The sequence below is a fragment of the Perissodus microlepis genome, chromosome 18 (genome assembly GCF_051167445.1).
Source record: "Perissodus microlepis isolate ML-2025 ecotype Zambia chromosome 18, ASM5116744v1, whole genome shotgun sequence".
NCBI classification, from domain to species: Eukaryota; Metazoa; Chordata; class Actinopteri; order Cichliformes; family Cichlidae; genus Perissodus; species Perissodus microlepis.
In genome coordinates, this window is record NC_140478.1 from 13,628,571 (window position 1) to 13,643,164 (window position 14,594).

The 14,594-nt window shown below is 41.6% G+C and overlaps 1 protein-coding gene across 1 annotated transcript in view; it reads right to left on the reverse strand.

Moving 5' to 3' along the window:
• lingo3b (leucine rich repeat and Ig domain containing 3b) overlaps positions 1-13,934 on the reverse strand; it is a 52,757-nt gene extending 38,823 nt beyond the window's left edge. Inside the window, exon 1 of the mRNA XM_084911576.1 lies at positions 13,424-13,934. The gene's annotated coding sequence lies outside the window, so the exon portion shown is untranslated. The remainder of the gene's footprint in view (positions 1-13,423) is intronic.
• Between the last annotated feature and the right edge of the window lie 660 nt (positions 13,935-14,594).

The window sequence follows — 14,594 nt, forward strand, 5'->3', positions numbered from 1 at the left end:
GTCCACAGAAAATTTTCCCAAAGTCTTGGGGATCATCAAGATATTTTTTGGCAAATGTGATATAAGCCTTTGTGGTGTTTTTGCTCAGCAGTGGGTATCTCCAAAAACTCTCCCGTGGATGCCATTTGACCTTAACTGAGGCAAATGAGGCCTGCAGTTCTTTGGATGTTGTTCTGAGTTCTTTTGTGACCTCCTGGATGAATTGACAGTGCGCTCTTGGAGTCATTTTCATAGGCTGTCACTCCCGGAAAGTTCACCATTGTTCCAAGTTTCATCCTTTTGTGTATAATGGCTCTGACTGTGGTTCCCTGGAATCCCTGGAGGCTTTTTCAAGACCAATGGATATTGCTTTTTTACATAATGAGAGGTAGGATTTGTTAGCTTTTTTCCCCAAAATAAATTAAGTTGTCATTTTAAAACAGTGTTTGTATTCACTCTTTGACTAATTTTAAATTTGTTTGATCATGTGAAACATTTAAGTGTCAGAAATATGGGGTGGGGCGATGGGGGTGGGAAGGGGATAGATATCTCACAGCACTGTAAGTGTAGGATGATCTGATATCCTCGTGTTGGCGTTGTTCCCACATCATCATAATTAATGTTGTTCCAGGGTCCACATCACAAGTAACCAATCACCTTCTTGTGACGTCATACTTTTGCGACTTCGAAAAATACCCGCCTTAAAAAAACAAATGTTCTTCGAGAAACCGCCTTTTGTCCGCCGATCCAGCAATTTCAATTCCTCTCAAGATACTTTTCTTTAATAAACGGTAAAGGACAGGTCAGTGTTAAAGTTATGTCTTGGCGTCTTTAGTCATGATGAAGTCTTGATGAGGACATAATAGTAATAAGAGAAAACTGAGTACATGATAAAGAGGATTTTGGATGATTTTGCTACCCTGAACTGAAAACACTGCATAGGATTCTTTAACTTTTTTTTTCTGAAAAGAGCACCTAGAAAAACTTTTGTCAATTTAGTAATTTCACGAAAAAAAGATGATCTACAGAAGAAGAGGCAAAATTGCCACAGGCTTGTGTCCTTTTTAAACAAACCTCAATTTAACAAGCGGTTGTTACAAAGTGAGTCAGGGGACACATGGCGCTACAGAATCTGTCACGCAAGAGCTGATGAGGAGCTGCTCTTTATATATGGGAATGTAAATGTGCACATTAATAATTCAGGCTGTCTTTGTTTTACCTTTTCAGGGAGACAGAACGATCTCTGTGGTTGCAGCCTCTATTGTCTGTACTTTGTTTTCAAATAATAAAACAAAAATGCCCCAACTGCCTTGCTAAAAGGCAACACGCAATGGAGCGAATGATTTGAGGCAGTTTTGCTGTATAAACGAGAGGAGATGCCAACCAAAGAGGGCTATCACTTTGAAGAGGCAGCTAACCTTCAGGTCTACACGAACTTTAACAGATATTGAATACATTTGCACAGTGACTCAACTGTTGGCCCTTTTATTATACGTGACATGCATAAAAGACAACAACGACACGCATGTGCTGGCATGCCCAAGTGACTTTCACATGCCTCCAGTTCTGCAGGAAGGGTGACGACGAACATGCGAGCCTGGATGAATGTGTGGGTCTCTGTGTATATATGTGTGTACGCCAATGGTGAACTGTCCTGAGGCATTTTGAAAGCCTGTTTGTGTAGCAGTGAGGCAGAAGTAATGTCTGAATCTGTGTTCCCTCAGAGCGAAATGTATGTGCGTATGTGTGTGTGCAGAATAGGGGGTCAGCGCTGAAGGACAGCAGAGAAAATCCGTCCATCTACACTGAACAAGACTAATTACTCCCAAAGGAGTGCGAAAAAAAAAAATTCAAGCCAGATACAGTTTACAGAAAACTGGATTTTTCTTCACTCTGTGCCTGAGGAAACACTCATGATACCAGAGCTATGAAGTACTTTTTTCATAAAGCTACTAAAAAAACAAAACAAAACAAAAAGGATTTGTTGTGAAAACATTTCTTCTGATTCTGGTGTTTCTCATCAGTACCCAAGCATGGCCCAAGCTAGAAAAGTTGTACAACACTGTGCAAAAGTCTTGAGCCACCTCTCATTTCTTTATACATAGACTTTATTATACAGACTAACTCAAGTGATGAGCTAGTTTTGTGTTTACACAAAATTTAGGTAACTACCATTTCAACATTTTATCTTTAGCAGTTTGTTACTAGCAGCTTGTCACAAAACACATCATTTGTTCCCATGTATTTAGCTGAATCTATTAAAAGATCAGACAACAAACTGATTCCCAAAGAGCTGTTGCACAAAACCTTGGCATATCTCGTCTTGGTGTGCATTGTGTCCTTAAGTTGACAAGTTGAAGACAAAAGAATAAATGGGTAGATAGTCTAAAAAAACTATCTACACCAGATGAACAGCATCTGAAAGTCATGTTCTTCAGAAATTGGCACAGGACCTGAGAGAGACATCGTATCCTTTAGCTGATTCATCTACTGTTCACTGAAATCTCATCAGAAGAAGAATATTAGAAGCTGCAGAAGAAACTGAAAATAAGTGGCAACTCCAGGTCTTATCGAGTAATGAACCCAAACTGGAAATGTATGGTTCAAATCGTTGTCATAGTTTTGTAGTTTATAAATCATGATTATATAAAGTTCTTACCCTTTTCAACAAGCGCACTCTGCCCCAGTTTGTACATGAAGATGAAGAAGGAGGACCCAAGTGCAGACATGAGCAGGCAGGCAGAAACAGTTTTAGTGGGTTATTAAAGTGCAAATTGAAGCTTACAGGTGGAAAACTGGGACAACAAGGAAGCAGACAACAAGAGCGAAACAACAAGAGGAACCAGCCTTCCATGATGTGACAGAAAACAAAGGCTAGATGGCAGGTATAAAGCCACACAACACCTGGTGGGTGGATGTGGTGTGATCGACTGCAGGGGTGAAAAGAAAAACAAGGCAGATGCTTGAGCTATGATGTATAGTGTCGTACTTTGTCTGTTTCATCTGTACAATGTTTAGATTTCATAAGACCCATCATTTCAATCAACAAGTGAAAGCTAGTTCTCCCAGTGAAAGAAAAAATATTGTGTTCTGGTAATTGCAAGTTTCAGTTTGTCAGTTTTAGTTCTGCTTATTGATTGCTTAGTAAGTTAGCTTGACTTTAATCTAAAACACAGTCACACAAATGTAAATTGCCCTTAAAGGCGTTTCAACTTCTCCAAAACATTTTATTTTCCTCTCCAGCCGTTTCTCTCTCTGCCTTTTGTGGAGGAAATCACATTTTAATGTCTGTGGGGAGCAGTGAGCAGTGTTCACAAAATGATACTTGAATCATTAAAATCCAATTTGCAGGACTGGGGCATAGCACTCCATCACAGCTATCCGCCGAGCCGTCCTCTCAACGCCGCACCGTTTGTGTTGTGCCTGTACAAACTGAGGGATCAGAGAGGGAATCGATAGCAATACGGCATTCCTTAACAGAGTTCTTATGGATCAGAGAGCCGTTCATCTACTGAGAATCACAGATGAAAGAGAGAAAGAGAGTGACAGAGAGAGAAAGAGGAAAATGAAGCGTACGAGTGAGACTCACCGACCTTATGTGTGTAAAGAGCGTGCACTGCAGACACACAAACCTACACACGCGCGCACACACACACACACACACACACACACACACACACACACACACACACGCAAGCCCGTTCAGCTATCTTAGTGAGGACCTTTAGTGACATAATGGTTTCCCTAGCCCCTTACCCCTAACCCTAACCATTAAAAATGAATGCCTAACCCTTACCCTAAACCCAACCATAACCTAATTGTAACCCTGACACTAAAACCACATTTTGAGCCTCAAAAAGGCCTTCAAACTTGTGAGGACCAGTGAGTGTGTCCTCACAAGTGACTGTTAGTAGAATGCAGATTTCGGTCCTCACAAAGATAGCTAGACAGGAACACACACACATACACACAGAAACATTTGAAGAGTGTTCATGGCTCGAAATCATGCTGTTAGAATTAATGAATAACGTCCCCCCTGCCCAAAAGGTTGGGCCTACAGATGGCATTACATGGCAATACACACACACACACACACACACACACACTGTGGAAGTGGAAGCCAATCACTTGCATCAGCAGTTTTGAGAATATTGTACATCAGTATGTTTAAATGTCAAACTAGGTCACTTCAGGGCGTCACATGAATTCAATAATGAATTATCACACAACTGCGTAATAACACTTTCACCTCCTCTATCTCGCACACATAGATGCAGTACAGAGAAGCAGAGAAGCAGAGAGTAGAACGTGGAGCCACAATATCCTGTGTGTTATCCTTAGTTCAGCTGCATTATTAAAAGATAAGGTTATACAATTTAACCTGCATTAACATTCAATTAACAAAAGGCAGGGATGGGTACGCTCTCACAAACACACACATATGCATGCATGAACGTTATCTCCTTGACCTGCATTAGCATCTGCGGTGAGCAAAGCCGCACACTTCATGACCTGCATCAACTTTTAATGAAGTCTGAGAAACACGATTCCTTTATTCATGCAGGTGAAGTAATGGGAGGACTGCTACAAACACACACACACACACACACACACACAGACACACACACACACACAGAGTTGTTGGGACCAGTTCCTTTTACAGCAACAGGTGGTGAGGCTTAAAACAAGCTCAGCTTTTGTGTCAGCCTTTCTGATTCAGCTGAACGCCCGTGAGTAAGAAATTGAAGGTAGTTGCAGTCTCATTTAAAAGGTAACCACACAGATGTTGTATCACAAATTACTCCTAACTTAAAGGCCACACAGAGCTTTCAGAGCTTTTTACTGACATACTAATTTATTTGAGAACCAATGATCTTCATGGTCTCTTTATGTGTTGGCTTCTCTACATTGCTCAAAAAGTATATATATGTTTTTTTCTTTTAAGTTTGCCTTAGTTATGTTCAAATGTTTTTATATAGCGCCAATTAACAACAATAGTCGCCTCAAGGTACTCTATGTTGTAAGGTAGAGACACTACAATAATGCAGAAAAAACCTGTATGGTAATTTCCAAAAAAGGGGAGTCTATGGCTGACGCGTGTTCCTGGTTTCCAAAAGAAATACTTCCAGTTGCATTATGATTTGAAGACTGTTTATTTATTACCAACTGAAGATGTAACAATGAACTCCTTCCTAAATAAGCATGAAAGTTCCAAAAAATAGCAGTTATCCAGAACTAGCTGTGCACACGGTCAGAAAACCGTGAGACTCCTAACCTCTCTGTCCATGCTCCTCCCCTTCCCTCTCACCCAGGGTTTCATGCTACTATTGCACTTACATACTTAAAGTGAGAGGTACCCCCTTTTAGGTTCCAATCCCAAAACAGTGACTTAAAATTACTTTATGTAAACACATATATTTTCACATTTATTAATCCTGAAAAGATGACTTATGTAATGAATCTATGAATTATAAAACAAACATGAACTCAATCGTAAATAAAAATATAAAGCAGACGTCTGGCGCTTACAAAACCCATCAATAAGATGATCTGCTATGAGCAAGAACTTGGCGACAATGGGGAGGAAAAACTCCCTTTTAACAGGAAGAAACCTCTGCCAGATCAGGATCAGAGAGGGGCAGCCATCCGTCTTTCTCCTGAATCCAAGCCGTTTTTTGTTTGGTTGCTTTTCTCCAAACCACTCAGTAATGATTGCCAGTGTAAAATTCATGTGAAACATAAGCCACAGTGCTGATTTCTCATGAGAGATTAATGTTTTTCACTTCATCAAATAAACACTTTAATTTTAGATTTGGTACATTTGGTACACAAATCTGTGTAAACAGATATCTGCAGGCGGGGGAAAAGATTTCTCTTTTGGATTCCAGAAGCTATCTGGTTTTCTCTTGAGGTCTGAGTAGTATTGATGAGTTAATGTGGGATGCTGGCTCATTATTTACAAAGGTGCAGGTCTTACCACTTGTTTTCTTTTAATGTGGCAACTCCTTTCATGAATGTTCTTAAACTGCTAGCTCTGTGCTGCTACTAACCCCGTCTGTACAGCTCTAATTGGCCAATTGGACAGTGGAAACAGCCGCTGATTGAGCACAACAGCGGGCTGATTTGAATAGCAAAGACATTGTTGCTTAGTGATGAGTACCCAGACGTCTGGTTTTTGAGAGATGATAAAACTCTGGAGAAAATTTAGAATCAAAAGTCATGCAATGGTGTAAACAGGTGGTGTGGAGATTGCAGTGAACTACTGGTTTGATGACATAAGTCTGGATGTGCTGGTGCAAAACAGCCTCTTCTCATTTTTATGTTCATTTTTAGGTATTTCAAATGCCGGTTGAATACAAATGAAATGAAATTTGCAGATATTATAGAGAATCACAGTAAGCGTCAACACAGCGCTGCCTGTTCAAGGTCATTAACTGCTAGCTTTAATGTGACAACTCTAAGAGCCAAGCTGTGTATTTTTCATAGTCAACACAAAGTCTCTGTATTTCCATGACTTCCTTTTTCTCTGTTTTGAATGAGAACTGTGATAGTAATAGCTGTTGGCAGAGTGTGACATTAAATGCAGTTATTTTGTGCTGCCACAAAAGGCTGTTTGTCTTCAACAGTTATTTCTCTGCTCTGTGTGGATGAGCAAGAAACCTTATTAGGAGTGCTCAGAGTGAGGTGTCAAGGAAGACAAAAGCACCACACACATGCAACAATGAAAGGTTTCTTTTAAAAGACAAGACAAGCACTTAATGTCGGCAAAATGAGACTCTTTCGTGGCTCTATCAAGCTGGTGTTAAACTCTTTAACATGAAAATGGGATGGACACACCTTTAAGGACTTTGTATCTCTCAGCAGGGGAGAGTTTTGTAATTAGAAAGGCAGTGTTGGGAAGGTTACTTTTAAAATGTATTCCATTACAGATTACAGAATACATGCCCCAAAATGTATTTTGTAACGTATTCCGTTACGTTACTCAATGAGAGTAACGTATTCTGAATACTTTGGAATACTTAATATATTATCATGCTTTTTACAACAACGTGAATGTACTATTGCTGTGTGATTTATTACTATTACTGAAGGTCCGCGACTCCGAACTGTAGTAAAGGGACCTCTGACTAATACGGCGGGGTCCCTGTTGGCTCGTAGCCGAAAAATAGCTTTACTTTGTTGTGTGGGTCAACTTTTCTTGCGAGAGACAGAGAGAGGCGTTGAAAGACTGCTGCAACGGAACTTATTGTTTTCGGAGGAAAACACGAACACAGTGTACAGTCGAGTCTTAATAGCTTACTTACAGCTGGGCTCGTCAGGCTCTCTTCTTGGCTACAGTGGTTATTATTATATTTACATGCTTCCAGCTCCCGTTTTTGCTCGATGACAACTCGTACCTTTCCACTCCCCTTTTTCTCCCTCCTCGCGCTCACAGACCCATAACGTGTATGGCAGTCCATTCTCCCTGCAACACGGACTACACTGCCCATGATGCTACATTCTTTAGAGCTATGCTTGTAGCATTCTGCCTGTTAGCTTAGCACAACAACAACAACAACAACGAAAAGGCGCTCTCTCACCCAGGAAACACACAGTCGCAGAGAGAGAGAGAGCGTCGCCCTGTAACCATGGCAACCGTAACGCTGCCGCCTGGAACAACAGAACGTAGCTGTCAAACAAAACCCAAACAGTCCTGACCCGCGACAAAATGAAACAGGAAAGTACCGCAGTGTAATCCATTTCAACAAAGTAACTGTATTCTAAATACCACCTTTTTAAACGGTAACTGTAACGGAATACAGTTACTCATATTTTGTATTTTAAATACGTAACGGTGGTACATGTATTCCGTTACTCCCCAACACTGTAGAAAGGAGAGATTTAGTTACTTAATCATGGCTAAATTGAATTTGAGCGTTTAATTGTAAAGACATTGAGAATAACTCAAGGGATGGTTGTGTCAGACTGAATAATGAAGCAAAGCCAAATGCTAATTAATTATGAGAGCTAGGCAAGAGATAGCAGGTGACCTTAAAACTTTTCCTATCAGACCCAAGCAGCAGGGAGACAAAAGAGACAGAAACCGTGTGCATAGTGAATGAACAGCAGAACCTGGAGCGCTCAGGGGTCACGTCTGAGAAAACGCAGCCGAGAAAGTAAATTAAAGAAGGAGAAATGGAAAGTGAAAGGGCAGCGTGAAGAAAACAGGGAAAAAGTGTGAGGAAGAATAATTCATCACGAAGGAAAAAGTGAAGGAAAGAGAAACAGCAAGTGAAAGAAGGAGGAGGCTGAGGCCGCAGAAGTGTTGTACTTTTCACCTGCATGTTATTTGGCCTGCAGCAGCCGCCTGCTTGTTCATTATTGACTGGAATCATGCCCTTTACTTTACGCTGTACATGAGAGGCTACACCAGCGGCCAGCACCTTAAAGGCCTAATAACCTCACCGAACACACGCTGAATGATACTGGAAGTAAGACCATTAACTTCAGTTTCTGAGCGACCTCTAATGCAACATGAGCCTCCGTACTGCAATTCAAGACTTTAATAAGGACTGGTGTTTTATTGTGTGTGCGTTTGTGTGTGTGTGTAGCTGAGCATGGATGTGCGTGTGTGTGGGCAGATGTGGGCAGATGTGGGCGGTGTGGATGTGACTCTCTGCCCTTGTCCGTGCAATCACCTCATTCGCGATCGAGCAATCTAATAAAAACAATCCGCCACGCTGGACCTCATTCTTAAGACCTCAAGGTTGACCATTGTCCTCTCTTTCTCTCTCTCTCTCTCTCTCACACACACACACACACAAACATGTATACACACAAAAGCGCGTGCAGACACTTGTGCACACACTGACATCAAAAGCTCTTTCAGCACGCCCACATACCCCCGGTCATCGTCTCAATCAAATCCTTTCATTGCACAAGAATCTTTCCTCTTTTCACGCGTCTCCTGCAGTGGACACATAATGCTCAAATTTTGCTCCCTGAAGCTTGATCCTTTCATATATATCTTATTCTTCCATGACTGGTATTGGTGAGAATACAACAGTGCTCACAAAATTGAGGGCTGATCTGCAAGAAGCTGAAAAAAATTATCAAGATGTAAAAACAACTTTGGGGTACGAGCGCCTTATATAGTTAACACAATAAGTGCACTATCCTACAGATGATAACACATTCTTTTGGTAAATATTTGGTACTAAGGGGTAGAGTTGTCAATAATACATAAATAAATAAAAATCGATACTCAGATATTAATCAATGCTAAAATTAATACCGGAGTCAGATACTCATTTACAACAAACAGTGTAAACAACTTCACACAAACAAGTAGACACAAAGCTCTTCCCCTCAATAACAGGTGAAATACTGGACATTCATAACACTGAAACACTTTCAGAGGTCTGTAAAGGTCCCGTTTCAACAGCATGGAAGTGCACATGTCAATATTAGCCATCTAACTATTAGCAATTAACCAATAGCCACACTAGCCACCTGTTATCCTTAACGTAGTAGCTAGTTGACTGTAGTTAAATAAAAGATAAATAATTACTGTAGGCTGAACAGATCGCGGGTGGAATATTGAGCCGTGACAGAGCAGATTACGGACATGTGGAGAATGGGCACAGTCAGAAGTTTCTCACTGTGCAGACCAGCAAGAAAACCATTGATGAATGTGTGGAGAACTAATCCAAGCAAATAAAGAGAGAAATCTGGAGCACAGCAGCCGAATCAGACAACTTCAGTCTTGAAGAGCTGAGGAGAAAAGCTGTAGACTGAGGTGGAGCAGTGAGAACAGTGGGTGAGATAGACACTGCAGGGAAGATGTGAACAAGATGATAAACTTTTCTACTTTTGCAATAATTTTTAAAAATGTGTTTCGTATTTTTTTTAAACCCAGTTGTGAGGTCTGTTTTAAAATACAGGCAGCGTCTGGTTCAATTTTTCAAAATAAGACTTGCTTGCAATTACTTCTGTTCTTGCAGGATGGGGTCAAAATTTTCAAAAATTGTATCAAGCATTGAGTATTTTCCTGGATATTGGTATTGAGTTTGAAAGTCTAGTACCTTGACCACCCTGGAGGGAAAACAACTGTACAGATTCTTCAGTGTCAGAGAAACACAGTCATTCACTTACAGTCACACTTTCTAGCCATCTGACAAATTCATCTTTTTAGCTCCAGTTTTGGTCTCTACCATCTCCAGGAAATCTTCATTGAAAGGAAAGTGTGCTGCTGATGTAAATGAGCTGAATGAGAAATTGGGGGCCGGGTAGAGGAACCTGGTACTTTTTAGGGTATAAATCAAATTGCATCAGTACTACGACTAAAAATTCATACAAAATCAGCCAGTGTCAAATTGCGATAACAGAGGGAGTCAAAGAAGAAGAAAGCAAGTGAGACGATGTGTCGAAGAACAAAAAAACATATGAGGCAGTGGCGAGTTGAAAATAGACTCAGATGTGGTTAAACTTCTACTCTGCAATGTTTGTAACGCAAAATGCAATCTGCTATTCAACGGACTGCATCTAAGCACACACACTCCCACAAATGCATCCGGGGTAGCTTGGAGTTCAATAAGATAGTTGAACATGAGACAAGGACACTTGAAGATGCAGATACAGGGATGGAACCACTGACATTCCAACTGGCTGGCAGACAACATACTCTACTTCCTGAGATAGTACGTAACCTAACATGTAACCGTAACCAATAATCATCTACTCCTATAGTAGTTTGCAAAGCATGTGACAGTGATGTTAACACACAGACACTGTCGACCAAGGCAGCTGGTGTAGAGTGTAAAATGTTATAGATAAGCAAATCTTTCAATAGTGGAATGTTGACTTATTTTGTAGGAGAACATTTCAAAATTGTAATAAAGGAGGAGCAGACAACAGCTAACCGAATCGACAAAAGGTACTTTTGGATGGTGGTACTTAAGTCCAGGTTCCGGTACTGGTTTAAATGTCAAAGGTACCCAGCCCACACATAATAATGCTGAGTTGTAAGGCTTAAAATAGGCATTCATGTTCATTAAACATTGTGATCTCAGCTCTATCAGGTCTATGTTAGGTTTAGTTAAAAAGTCTCACATGTGTGGAGGAGTAACTTCTATTTTCTGAGAGGACAGGGTGTTTCAGAAAGAAGCAACCAATTTAAAAAGGCAATATATTTAAAAGTAATGAGCATAGAAGCTTGTGGTAAATTTTTAAATACAATATTAGTTTTTACATGTAAACCTTACAATGTTCTCAAGTGCTCAGTGTTTCCCCTTCCAGACAGACATATGTCCACACAACAGTCAAACTCGCAAAAGCACGTCTGCTCGGAAAAGTATGGTAATTGGCGTAGATGTGGGCGAATAACTCTTTTTCTTTAATGTGGATTTATCACGGACATTTCAGATATGCTCGCTTCTACCACTAAATAAAGGTGTTTGGAAAGTCAGTTGTCTTCTTTACAAGCTCTGTGCCCACCTACTATAACATGGAATAATGGGAAAAAAGGTTAAAATAAAATACAACTTGTACAAAAAACGATTTTCTTTTGTAATGATTTGGTTTCCAGCAATGATCTCATCCTCTTCATTCTTTTTCATCACCTTCTTCCCCACGGGTGGCTGAAAACTATCACGTTGCCAGCATGTCCACTCACTGGAAAAACACATCTGCAATAAGCACCTGTCAACACAGAGGCCAAACAGTTCCACCCACATTCTCCCACTTTCCTGTCACACTCCCAGTCCTTTCTGTCCTAAATATCCCTCTGACGAGCCTTTCACTACATCACTTTAATCTCCTCCTGTTTAATTTTATGTCGTGCTTGCCTTCTTCATCCTTCTATTCGTGACATTCTCTTTCTCTTATCTAACTTCTCATTGATTCAACAGTGTCTCATTTCCAGTCTTGGTCTTTTCACACACTACGCAGACTTGGCAGCAGAGAGGACAGCGATATTATGCTTCAGGTAGTTGGCAAGCGTCTGCACTTAAAGGGTCATACTGATGGTGGGAAGGTGGGAATAAGTGCATGTCTTTGTATACGTGTGAAGGCTGGCTCATTACCAGTGGCGATTATAGAAAGAGGGTAAAGCAACAGGAATAGAGGTAGCTGAAGAGTCCGTGAGTGCAGAAAAAACTCTCAGACACAAACAGCAAGTTTGCCTGTATGCTGGGAGCTATCTGCCTGCCAGCAGTGTCTGAGTGAGTTCTTTTTCCTGTTTAGTTTTCAGGAAGACAAGACCGAGCAGCGATAAAGTTAGAAACCCAAACAAGTTAATGAGGAGCAGGAAGTAATGAGCTGATTCCATGATTAGAGGCATAATTCATCTGTACACTGAACACCCCCCTCCTCCCAGATTGAGCTTCATATTTATGTATCTGTTCCAGATCTATCTGAGTGGTATTAACATGAAGTGGCTTGTGTGCTCATGCTTCACTGCTGCTCCTTTGCTCATGGTTCAGGCAACCATTAAAAAATGGCCATGAAATGACCACCTATCCTTCACTTTCATTGTTGAGGAGACAGACAAAAAAACCAGCCAGCCATGATGTCCAGAGGGGAAGATTCAGGTAAAGGTAATTGCTTAGCAAGAGAATGAAACAGGAGATAGGATCAGGAGGAAAGGGAGAGAGGTGACACTCTATAATTGGAAATGGAGAAAGGAGGAAGATGGTGGAAAAGGAATGAGACTGAGAACGAGGCGGGGGGTGTTAGATTCAGAGAAAAAGGGGGGGCTGATAGCTAAAGCACCTAAGGCATACTTGCCATATGCCCCCTGCCACAACATGACATAACACACGACCACGCATGACACGTTACCACACACGGCATCCTGCAGTGTAGCATGGGTAAAGTAGAGCTATTCATGTCTCAGACCAGAGTGAGCAAACAAGTCCTCACTTCAGCTGTTTTTCAGCCAGGTTATCATTTCAGATAAAAAAAAAAAAACAGACTGCAGACTGTGAGCAGAGCGCATAACTCATGTAGGTAATGTAATGGGCAATGTTATAACTAGAAGAGTCGGGCGATGTGAAACATGACAGCATTCCATCAGTGAAGGTTTATTAACATTCATCACTTGGTCAGCTTACAAAGCCTTTTTAAATGCCTCTAGCTGAGTGCACAATTCAGATAGGCGATAGTAAGAAAGCATGATCACACACACACACACACACACACACACACACACACACACACACACACACACACACACACACACACACATAACCCCTCTTGTTCACTCTCTTTTCTTTCCTGCAAGTATCTAAGGGCAAGTAGGGAGCCTTGTCAGGATGGGTAGTCGTCAACTCTTAAGTCCAGCAAACGTGTACTGTTGCATTTCAAGTGTGTCTGCGCTCTATTTGAAAAAATCACAGTGGCCGTTGAGGATAAGATGTACATGCCCGTGTGTGTGTGTGCGTGTGTTCTGCACAAGTTAACATACCCAGGGCTGAAGCGTGGTCCCTGATCCCTCCTCATCTGTCCAGCTGTGTGCGTATGTGAATCTGTTTTCCTGTCCTCGTTGGCCACAAGTTTCTGACGCCGCTCCGCACGTGCGAGCCCTCCGAGCCTCAGGTCTCCCTCCGAGCCTCAGGTCTCCCTCAGTCTGTCTCACTCTCAGACCTTGGCATCAGCAGCTGTACCAAACGTACCACTCATCCCCCTCTTCTCTCTCTCCTTCTCCCTCCCTCCCTCCCGCAGGCACGCTCGTGTGTACGCGCCTCCTTTCACTCCTTGTTGATTAACGTCCCAAAATAAGAAGGGGGGCTCACGCTGAGACTTTCCTCTCTTTCAGCCGGTCCTCATCAGCTGATCAGGGTAGCCTTCATCTCCCTCCGGTATGGCTGTGGGATTATGAGGAAAAGAGAGGGAGGAATGGGGAAAGGAGCGTGCTGTTGCTGTTGCCTCTGCCTCCTTCAGTATGAGCGCCTCTCTCTCGTTTAGCATGCTTTTCATCTCTCTCTCTCTCTCTCTCTCTCTCACCTCTCTCTCGCTGCTCTCTCGCTCTTTATCTCTCCCCAACCCCCTCCCTCCCTCACTTTTCTCAGTCACTCTCTATCTGCTACTGCTCAGGCTGTTAGGATTCACAATTCAGTGTGCTGCCGAGCGTATGGCTGAGGGAGCCTCTAAACAACGGGGCTGGATAAAGAATAAAAAGAATGACAGCAAAGATTAGAAGACAGAAAAACAGCAGATGTATTTGTAAGAATAGATAAGAGGATTAGTAGTGCTCCTACTACTGCTAGTACTGCAGTCATTTAGAAAACAGTAATATTAAAGGTAATTCTAAGACTTTTCTAATAATCCAGCAAACATGGGTTGTACATGTAAATCACAGTTAACCGAGCTCAATTTGCCAGTATTTTAATTTACTCCTTTACACGATTCGTAGTCGTTTCCTACATCATCTAGGTTGCTCTCTTTTTATCACCGATTGCACTGAATGATAACAGCCTTGCGAGGGTGCCAGCAGGTAGAGGAAAGTGCCGACTGACAATGTGCATGGGCTTGATAACAAATGATAAGGGCCATTCACTGCTGTGGCCACATCTGAATCAGATGGTGAGGCATATGTCATTTTCGGCTAGAGTTGCATTTGTGAAAAGTCCAACTCC